This window comes from Mandrillus leucophaeus, unplaced genomic scaffold (assembly GCF_000951045.1).
Source record: "Mandrillus leucophaeus isolate KB7577 unplaced genomic scaffold, Mleu.le_1.0 Scaffold176, whole genome shotgun sequence".
Lineage (NCBI taxonomy): Eukaryota > Metazoa > Chordata > Mammalia > Primates > Cercopithecidae > Mandrillus > Mandrillus leucophaeus.
The window spans coordinates 829,740-841,478 of record NW_012101765.1 but is presented as its reverse complement, the minus strand read 5'-3'; positions in this window follow the sequence as shown (position 1 = coordinate 841,478).

The following is an 11,739-nucleotide window of genomic DNA, read 5'->3' as shown; positions in this document are numbered from 1 at the left end:
TGGGGCCATTTTGAGTCTCTTCTATTTCCGTGGTAATTTTAGGATTCGCTTGTCAATTTTGCAAAGAAGTAAGCTAGAATTTTGATAAAGGATTGTATTGAATTTATAAAACAATTTACAGAATATTACCATCTTAAGAATATTAAGACATCTAATACATTAATATTTGATATTTCCCATTATTTAGTTATTTAATTTCTTTTAATTATGTGTTTCAGTTCTCAGAGTACAAGTCTTGTACTCCTTTTGTTAAATGTATGCCTATTTTATTCTTTTGATGTTATTATAAATAGAACCATTTTCTTAATTTTAACTTCAGATTATCCATTACAAATGTATATAAATACAACTGATTTTTGTATGTTGATCTAGCATTCTGCAACTTTGCTGAACTCATCTATTAGTCCTAGTAGTTTTACTTTTAGTGGCTTTCTTGGGAAGTTTTGTATAAAAGTTGATGTCATCTGCAACTAGTGATCATTTTACTTTTTTCTTTCTAATCTGACTACCTTTTATCTCTTTTCTTGCCTAATTGCCCTGGCTGGAACCACCAGCACAATATTGACTAAAATGGCATAGTATTTTAAAATCAAGGAATTTCACACACACAAAAAAATAGCCTGAGTATATTATCTTGAAAAAACAGGAGATCTGGAAATTACTGGACTTAACATGAGCTGGGTAGTGGTTGCCCCATTTAGGTGAGACATGTTCTCTCCACCTGACCAATTCCCCACTATTCTCTATGGCATAATACTTGGCCAGCTTCACTAACCTGTTCACTAATTCTGTAGACATTTGAGTTTACTAATTTTTCATTATAGAGATTAATAATAGTACCATATTCATATTAAACATTTTGCATGTATTTATTAATTGATGCATAGGATGACTGTCACAAATGAATGAACAATTGGACAAATGAATTTTTACATCGGATCTTAAGAAGTCCTATTTCTCCTAACCTCCATCTCCTAAGCAACAGGATCCCACTGTAATTCCATATTTCACATTCTACCATCTATCTCTTATCAGATTCATAGATTAATGCCAGTCTGTTACGACAATTTTCATTAATATCTTCTTTTTTTGTATTTATTAGTAAACTTATTGAAACAATATCTCTGTTTTAAAATATTTCCTTTTATATTCAAATTGAAACAGCAGAATGAAGTGGTTTGTGGCTGAAACAACTTTCCTGGGAAAGAACACTAGAGTGCTCATCTATCAAAAAACAAACTTCAATGTCGGAGCCCCATCTGCCCCTAGACAAAGTAAAGAACAGATTAAAGGGGGAGAGGAAGGGTAAAATCAGAACAGAGGTGGTGGAGGCTGGCAGATTTCCAGTAAAGTACAATGTTCAAAGTTGCTGCAATTATAGAATAGAATAGCACTTAATTTTAAAGCAATCACAAGCAGGAGTTTCCCCGCAAGTCCTCACCCTGATTTGCATTCATAAAAATGCGTTTTTCTCTCTCCTGAGTAAGTGATGTATCAGGACTGGTATCAATCTACTTTACCACAGCAAAGGGAACTCTTTACTTATTCAGGTTTCTGGGACCAGAATCAAGATTCTAGAGAAAGGGGGAAACCTCTACGGTTTTAAGGGCTGTTTGTTTATATGCTAACTCATTACTTGCTGAAATTCATTTTAAACACCTTCATGTAGCTATGGGTTAGGTAAAATTTGCACGGAAATGTTACAAGCAACCCCACAACCCCAGCCCGAGGAAATGGTGAGTCCAGACTTAAGCACTCTCAACACACACACAAAAAACATTTGTTCTTGGGGGGATTGAGTGAAGTCACCTGGCTAGGAGGGTGAAATGGTGAGAAGCACAAGTAGAACTCGCTGCAGGAAAAGGGCTGAGGCAAGGCAGGCCAAGGTACACACTGTGAAAACTTTACCTGCTAGTACAGTCAGCATGTTACCCTAAACAAGAAAAGAAAATCACCAAAGTGTGAAACTTAATTTATGAGCAGAAAAAGACCAAGGCTTGGGCAATTAAAACAATCCAGCCTCCCTTTCTTTGTTAATTTGTTTAATGTATTGTTCAGGTAATTTTCTTTTCTTTTGAAAAAAGAAATATTTTTTGCCACCTAACCTAAGCAACTGGAATTGCCATTGCCCAGTTTATCTCTATCGTTTTGCTAAGAGGTGAAAAAACAAAAGTAGAAACGGACTCCTAATAGGAAGTCCATCAGCGGGTGGGGAGGAGCTGGGGAATGACCCAACTACTAAGACAGCCCGAGTGAATCTAGGGGACCAGACCCTTGACCTTCCTGGGGCAAATCCTGCTCTACCTCTTCTCCTTCTATGGTCACTGCTTCCTGTAGACTGAGCAGCGGGCATGATGTAAGTAAAGCATCTCAGAGAAACCCAGTGGAGTAGGTCTCAGCGCTGGCTTTCCCAGGCTTTCCGACTTTTGGCCTGAGTGGTGGTTTCCAGGCCAAGTCCCAGATCTCACCTGTAGCCACGTTCCTCTGGGAGATGGAAGGAGACCATTCCTTTCCTTAACATCTGGTCCTCCACAGCTACGGCTGGTGAGAGAGGAACAAGCTGGAAGAAATGGGGTGAAAAATGGGACTGCACAATAAGGAAGGCAGAAAGCAGAGACCTACTGGCCAGCCCTCCCAATCCAAGTGAAAAGAGCAGGGAATCCTGTCAGGACTGCCTAGTGTCTAAGGACAACTTTTTGTGGCACAAGCCTTAACTCTCTTCTGCTGGCTGGGACTCACAACCTTATGCACCAGTCCCTGCCCTGGATTCCAATATTATTTTAAGGATATAGGTGGTTATTTAACACTTATAGCAACTATCACTTGTGGTTGCTCAGAACCCATGCCCCTAAGGAGCTTCATGCTATCATTTTTTAAAAAAAAATCTTTTCTTTGTCTTACCAGTTTGGATTAAACAGAAATGGTACCATCAGACTGTGCCCCAAGGAGGTGCACACAGCCTCCTAATCAGGATTGGGGATCTCATCCTCACCCACTAAGTCCACCTTCAGTCATGGGGCCCCCTCCCTGTCTTGTTCCCCAATAGAGAAGCCTTATATCATCAAAGGAAATAATCTGAGGTTTTTAGTTGATGTTATTCTAAGTCTAAATACAAGAGAAATGTTCTGTATCTAAATCATTGAGCTATTTGGAGGGGAAATAGTTTTATGTTCCCTGGCATTGATGAAGATTTTCCCTCAATCTTCCTGCAATTACTGGGTCAGGCTGTGCTGTTTTCCTTCTACCAGTTTTCAACAAACAGGCAAAAACAGTTCTGTGGTTTGAATGGCAAAGTCACTAAGATCTCCTCATAAACACTTCAGGGGAAGAAAGGAGGAGATCCTCCATCCCTCGATCAACAGAAAGAAGGAAGAGTTATCTAGTGCACCAAGAAGGTTGGCATGGCCCCCCTGGAGCTCTGAGGTAGGTTCAGAGCACTGCTGGTTCCCAGTTTGGCAGATGGTGTGTCTGGAAGGGGAGGAGGAGAGGACAGCCTAAGATCTAACGGATGCCCCTTCTCACTGGACAGTATCAGTATCATTTTTTTTTTTTTTTTTGAGACGGAGTCTCACTCTGTCTCCCAGGCTGGAGTGCAGTGGCAGTGATCTCTGCTCACTGCAAGCTCCGCCTCCCGGGTTCACGCCATTCTCCTGCCTCAGCCTCCCAAACAGCTGGAACGACAGGTGCCCACCACCACACCCAGCTAACTTTTTGTATTTTTAGTAGAGACAGGGTTTCACCGTGTTAGACAGGATGGTCTTGATCTCCTGACCTCATGATCCACCCGCCTCAGCCTCCCAAAGTGCTGGGATTACAGGTGTGAGCCACTGCGCCTGGCCAGTATCATTTTTATCTGAGTAGAATCTTGCTGGTTTAACTACAAATGAATACTGTTTTCTTAAATAAGCTACCATGGCAATCTTCACATTGTCTCTACTGTCCAGTTATCCAAACACTTGTTTGAAATTATCATTTCATTCCTCAGGGATAGGACAAATTGTTCACTATAGATTAGACACTTAAAACACATTTGTTTTACCTGAGTCACATCTTTATGGAAACCTTCGCAAGATAGAATCTGCGAGAATCTGTGACTGGCATTTATCATAGTTATTAAAGATAATTAAATCCAAACCAATATGAGTTCATCTACTATAACAGCCTCAAGGGCTTCGTTTCATAACTGAAGGTCCACATTGTGAATCCTGCTTTTAGCTGAGACCCAGTTACCATTGGTTAGAAAGTCAGGTTCAAGGAAGTCAGTTTAGTTTATTTCAAAGCCATTTCAATTTCACTTCTGCTTCATTTAAAGTAAATTTCTTCAGAAACATTTAACTAACTTTAAATCTTTAAAGATTTTGCTGTCAAGAAATAAAATTATAAGTTATATATGTAATAAAATTATTGTCATTCTAAAACATATTATTAAATAATTATATTTTATTCTTTAGGCAGAATCCTATAAAGGAATAGAAACCCAAAATCTGAGCCAAGCCAATTTTAAATATACCCTAAAGCAGGATTTCTCAACAGTGCTACTATTGACATTTGGGGCCAGACAATTCTTTGTTCTGAGGGACTATTCTGTGCAGGCCGAGAGCATTGTGGCAAATGGAGCTGCAAACTTAGAAATTAAAAAAAAAAGTCAAGCTTTTTTTGGGGGGCAACAGTGTAAAGAGTGCATTCTAGAAAAACAAGTGTTTTCTGTAATGACCATGTTACTCACCTTCCTAAAGAGAGTGCACCTAAAAGAATCTTACAGCAGATGGATCAGAATTTCAACAGCATCTAAATAGATATAATTTCTCATTTATGTATAAAAAAGGTAACTGCACAAAACCAGCTCTAATGGCAAGAGCTAAGTGTAAGGGTGGTGCTAATCAAGAAGATGATGACGATGGTAACAGATAACATTTATTTGGAACTCTTACTATATGCTAGCCATTAATTCTAAGTCTTACTTAGAATGCACTACTTTTTTACTCTCAGCACTCCTAATTCATCTCACTCTTATTTGGCAGATTTCAAAAAGGCCACAAATTCCACCCATCCTGGAATGTATGCTCCTTGGCAACGTGAATTTTCACTCCTCCTATGAGGGGTGGAGTCTATCTCTCCACACATTCACCTGAGTTTGATCATGGATTTTGTTTTAGTCGAGGACATAGCAAACCTGAGACAAGCAGAAGGTCGAAAATGGACTTGCTCCCTTTTGCTGCATGATATCTCCATGTGAAGAAGCCTGGGCTAACCTGTTGGATGGTGAGAGGCGTATGCCATCACCACAGATTACATCTGGCCACTGGGGGACATGAGAGTGAGGAGTCCCTAGACCACTGCATACCAACCACCAGACTATAAATAAAACCATCCTAAATTCTCCATCTAAGTCAAATCTCTCCAGAGCAGAAGAAGCTCCTAACCAAAGCATAGAGTTGTGAGAAATAATAAACGTTTCTGAAGACATTAAGTTTGGGGTAGTTTGTTATACTGCACAAGATTACCAATTAGCCTCACTGGAATTCAACGGTAGAGGTATTGTAACATTATTATTGCTATTTTAGGGAAAAGTTAAGGCATGCAAAGATAAAGTAACTTGCCCATAGTTATCAAGCTAACGAATGATTTAAACTCAGGATTTGAACCCAGGCTCCAGATTAACGCATAATTTTTAGTGTTTGGTCTACTTAGCTAAAAGAATGTGTGTAGGCCGGGCGCGGTGGCTCATACCTGTAATCCCAGGACTTTCGGAGGCCGAGGCGGGAGGATTACGAGGTCAGGAGATCAAGACCATCCTGGCTAACATGGTGAAACCCCGTCTCTACTAAAATACAAAAAATTAGCCGGGCGAGGTGGCGGCGCCTGTGGTCCCCGCTCCTCGGGAGGCTGAGGCAGGAGAATGGCGGGAACCCGGGGGGCGGAGCTTGCAGTGAGCTGAGATCGCGCCACTCACTCCAGCCTGGGTGACAGAGCGAGACTCCGTCTCAAAAAAAAAACAAGAAAGAAAGAAACAAAAAGAATGTGTGTGGTATTTTCTCAATTAAGGAAACTAAGATTTTGCTATTACTGTAAAAGAAAATGAGAGTAGGGAAGACATACAAGAATAAGAAATCCTGAAAAAAAAAAAACTCACTAGATCGTCACCAAGGAATATATAAGTTAAAGAGAAGAATGACAACTGTATTGCAGTGATTGTCAAAACCAGTAACTCACAGCCCATCAATCAACTACAAGATTCAGTAGTCTTCGGGGGCTTCTAGGTGGTCCACTTGCCAGTCCATGGAACTATTATCATGTATGATATTACAATCTGGCATGGATGTACTTATTATACACCTCCATGAAATGTTATCAAAATACCTCCTAGTTCGTTATATTTCCTCGTTCTTTCTTTCTTATTTGGTGGTGGCAAGTGAGAGGGATTTATTACCACGCAACTATCCCTAGGCCCAAAGCGTTTGAGACCCACAGCAACCAAACATATAGTCCTCCCCAAAAATCCCAACCTGCTGGAACAGGAAGCAAGAAGTGTCACAATAATTAAAAAGATAGCAATGGGAATGTTATAAAGCATAGGCACCAAATAGAATGCATAGTTACACTGTAAAGGTAAAAAGGAGCAAATTTTGATTTATTGAGCTGTAATTCCACTGAGGGTTTCTGGTGACTCCAGCTTCGCACTTGTGGTTATAGTATTCCCAGAACCCCTCAATGGAGTGATTTCCTGAAATGCACAGCTGCCTCTTATTTATTTTATTAACTTTACATAAAAACCATGGGAGCACAGCTTTTACGGTATTTGACTATGATTGGCCTTGTCTTTTCAAGTTTGGGATGGAAGGGGAAGAAAACATAAAATGCAATGAGAACATCATTTAAAAACTAAAACGTTCAAAGGAGGGATAAGTAGAAAGACTTTTTGCTTGGGGTTATGATTTAGCAATGAAATTTTCTTAGACTAATATATGATAATTGATTATATTTCAAAACAGATCAAAATCCAGATTTTATACCGTGAAGGACAGTTGTGCACCATGCAAACACCTAATCTAAAAGACTGAGAAATTGCTGAATTTCGTGGTTATAGCCTTTCCATTAATAAGGAGTAAGGTAATTTAATTTGTTATAGAATATATTATGATCCATTCTTAATTTTGTTCAAGTGTCCAGATTACATCTAAAAAGATTCTTTGAAGTTATCATCATTATTCAAAACATCATGGCAAAGACTATTGTCTTTAAAGTACGAATAGGCTATTAAAGTCTTATTTCACATTCTAGTGCTATAATAGGACTAGAATGGAAAAAGCAGTCCACTGAGAAGAAAAAATTAAGTTGAAAGTATATACCTATTTTCTGAACTAGTGATACTTTTTTATGGTTTTGGCATAAATATGAATCTTTTAATTGATATTAGAGGCTGACAAGGATGGGTGGGTGGAAGAGGGGGATAAAGAGAGGTAAGTTAACTGCTGAGAACACACAGTTAGATAAAAGGTGTAAGTCCTATTGTTCACCAGCAGAGCAGAGGGACTTTAGTTAACAACAATCTATGGTATATTTCAAAGTAGCTAGAACAGAGGATTTGAACTGTACACAGCACATAGAAATGATAAATACTCAAAGTGGTGGATACTTCAAATATTCTGACTCCATCATTACACACTGTATGCATGTAACGAAATATCACATGTACCCCATAAATATGTACAGTATTATGTATCAATAAAAAAAGAAATTCCTAAAAAACTCTCTTGCATGAGTGCTTTAACCATTCAGTAAGATCACAAAATAGTAAGCACAAAGAAACCCTGATATAATGTTAATGCCAAAGCATTCTCTTACTCAGCTGAACAAGGGTATGATCAGAAATTCCTCAGGAAGTCCAACATATGGAGTTTATAGCTCTTCAATTATGTCAACATTTATTAGTTAAATAGAAATCACAAATCTTCTTTAAGGAAGTGAGCCCAGATGCCTGCAATTAATATTTCTCAGCCCTGCAGAAGATATCATAACTTAATTCCCAATGTCTTTACTTTCGGGGACTAAAAACTCACAAATTATGTCATTAGAAACAGCAATGGCTAACCAGAGGTTTGTTGTAATATATTTTCGTTAGCTGCAGCTAATTGGAGCCAAATGAGGAGAACAATGTTGTAAGGGCACTCAGAGAAATCCTAGGTCTTTAGGAACTGAAATGAATGAGGGCAATCAGCAGTGTATGCAGAATACACTGCATTCAATTACTATAAATAGGATGGCAGTCAGCTGCGAAGTGCCACAGATCATGATGAGTTTTGGGGAACAGCAGATGTCTTATAACATTGTATAAGTACAAACAACACGCCAGACTGAACCAGGTCAAATAATGGGGAAGCAGGGAACAAGGACCTCAAATGGGGGCCTTTGTAAATTGTTCTGGTGCAGTTTTACTGAGCATGGTCTGATCTAGAGTGTCAATTTGTGTGTGTGTTGAGTATTAGGAGATGGGATGCCCGGAACTTCCCTTTTCGATGACTAAAAATGTAGCTGAACAAGATAAAGGTACTACCGTACTTCAACCATGGCAGCAATTATTTTCACCCATACACCCATATAATAAGCAGAAGAATCGTTTTCACCTTGTATGTGATTTTTTACAATAAATTTCTATCTAAAATATAACAACTGCTGGCCGGGCATAGTGGCTCATGCCTGTAATCCCAGCACTTTGGGAGGCCAAGGTGGGCAGATCACTTGAGTCTAGGGGTTCAAGACCAGCCTGGCCAACATGGTGAAACCCCGTCTCTACTAAAAATACAAAAATTAGCCAGGTGTGGTGGCACGTGCCTGTAATCCCAGCCTACACAGGAGGATGAAGCACTAGAATTGCCTGAACCAGGAAGGTGGAGGTTGCAGTGAGCTAAGTTACACCACTGCACTCCAGCCTGGGCAACAGAGAGAGACTCTGTCTCAAAAATAAATAAGTAAGTAAAAATAAATAAAATATAACAACTGCTGAGAAGAATGTCTTGGTATATTGGCATTCCGTTCTTAAGGGGTAAAGTCTGCAGCTTGACTTTTGTTAGCATGGTATCTTCAGGATGACACTCTTTGAATAATGGACATTTTTTGATGAGTTCTTCGTTCAAAATGAAATAACATAAAACTCATGATCTGAAGCTATTTTGAGTACAGCATGTCTAAGTTTCTTACACTTATATTCGAATAATAACTTTTTCTTCTACTTTAAATATTCCGATTTAAAGATGCCAGCCCTGTTGTCATTAAGCCTGTATATGTGAGGCATGCTTGTTTTCCAACAGCCACTGAAATAAAACAATGGAATTTCAAACAAGTTTCTACTGTAGCTGTAAATGTCATTGTATAGTGAGAATCCTGGCTTCACTACCAACTCTGTGACTTCTTATGCTGCATGATTGAGTGTCCAGCCTCTCTGGGTTTCAGTTTACTCTCCTTAAGATGAGGACTGGTTTGGATAACCTCTAAGGTTTTTCCAGCTCTCAGGGTCTGTGTAAACTGAGAACCAGTCAAGCCATACGAAACCACCAATAATTCAGGCAGAATGGCCTTTTTTATTGTAAATCTATATAGCTAAGAATGTTCCTGAGGCTTCTGAAATTCTAATCACGAGTCATTACAGGTAGTGATGTAGGAGTCATAGAGCAAGCCAAATTACATACAATTATTGCTAAAAAAAAAAAATACAAAATACAGGCAAGAGAGAGGAAAATATAAACCATCCATAATCTTAGCTTCCAAATATCAATATTCTTAAGATTTTGGTAAGTAAAAGAAAGAGGAGGTAGAAGAGTGCTTGAGAAGATGGTGGAGAAAAGAGACAGACGGAGTGGGTGATGAAGCTAATAAACAATATAGCCGGCAGAGATATGGCTATAGGTACTGTACATATAGATGTAAATGATGTAAGATGGTATAGATACAGCATACTATTTTCATTTTTTCATTTTAGCACTTAAAAATAAATATTTTCTAAGGTTAATTTTTTTAGAAGCATCATGATTAAGGACAGCTATCCATAAAAGTTCTATATATGCTATAGATATATATATTCTATATATGTGTACATCTAGATACATATTTATTGATTTTTAAAATTTCATAGTAAATATCCTGAAGCTAAATGTTTATATGCATCCATAATTTTAGGTGAAATTGCTATACACAAAAAATCATATGGGAATGCTATGCAACAATTTATGACTTCTGCCCACAATTGACAAGTCAAGAATGAATTAATACTTTATATTAAACACCTGAACCATAATTAGGACACAGTTATGTTGTCCCTAATACAAAGGGAAGGCGGAAGTGAGGAAGCCTCTTGTGCTATCTTGACCTTAATGGTTTTACAATTAGAGTTCTGTCTCCTGAAGAGAGATTCAGATTGGCCCTGCTGAGATGTGAGAAATCAGGATTATTTGTGAAGTGTCCTGATACAAGGTGACAGAAGCTGTCCTCATTTAATTCATCACCATTCAGTTCTGGATGGAAGGGAGGCAGGAGAAGTAGTACATCAGAGGCCAATCTTCAATATTGCTTTTAGGAGTTCTTCATTTCCTTCCAAAGAAGAAAGCAAAAGAGATAACAGAAGCAAGAACTCTGCAAGAGCGTAGACAGGCCTTTCAATAAATTCACAAAAGAAAGCTACACTCTCGATTTTTAATTTTCAGCCTCTTTGCCCCAATTGTAAAATAAATAACTTATCCAAGTCACCTCTTGAGTTCAATGTTTCATCTTTGACGGCTTCTATGACTTTCAAAGAAGTACATTCACTGACTTTATTTTTCTGATTATTAAAAGTGAAATATCAAGACTTGTCTGATCAGACGGTCATCAGTTATGACGATTTTGCACTACAGTTTTGGGCACACGAATGTTGAGGACACTCCCCTGGGGTGGCTTCTTGAAGAGTTTCAGTTTCTGGGATTCACAACCCCATCTTAACAGCTTCTTCCTCTCACAGTCCACTAAATACTCAGGATCTTACCCTTCATTTTCTTTGACTAGCAGGTGTCCTTAAGCATTGCAAGGGAGGAACACTGCAAGTGGAAAAAAAAAAAAAGCAGTCCTATTTTTTTTCTCCTTTTCTCCTGCTTCTCTAACTATCTAAGTCCTGAATTTTATTTCCTTCGAGGCAAACACCAGTTAACTTTCTACATTAAAGGAGTCTGAACCTCCCTTTCCTGTAAGTAAGGCAATGATGAACTTTAAGAGCAGCCAAACTGCCTAGGTAGCTCCCTAGAAAGCATGCATGTCATTATTCTCTAGAATATGTATGCAAGATGAAAGTATATTTTTGCAGGCCACCAGGTCTGTCTGGGAAGGGATTCAGGGACATCTGTTCCCTTAATGCCCAGAATAAAAGCAGTGGTTTTTTTGTCTGTTTGTTTTTCTTTTTCTTTTTGTTGTTTTTGTTTTTGTTTCTGTTTGAGATGGAGTCTCACTCTGTTACTCCTCGGGCAAGAGTGCAGTGGTGCGATCTCGGCTCGCTGCAAGCTTCGTCTGCTGGGTTCAAGCGATTCTCCTGCCTCAACCTCCTGAGTAGCTGGGATTACAGGCACGTGTCACCATGCCTGGCTAATTTTTGTATTTTTAGCAGAGACGGGGTTTCACTTTAAAGGAGTGTGGAGTGAGCTGCTCTGCGAAGAAGAGGAAGGAAGGAAGGAAGGAAGGAAGGAAGGAAGGAAGGAAGGAAGGAAGGAAGGAAGGAAG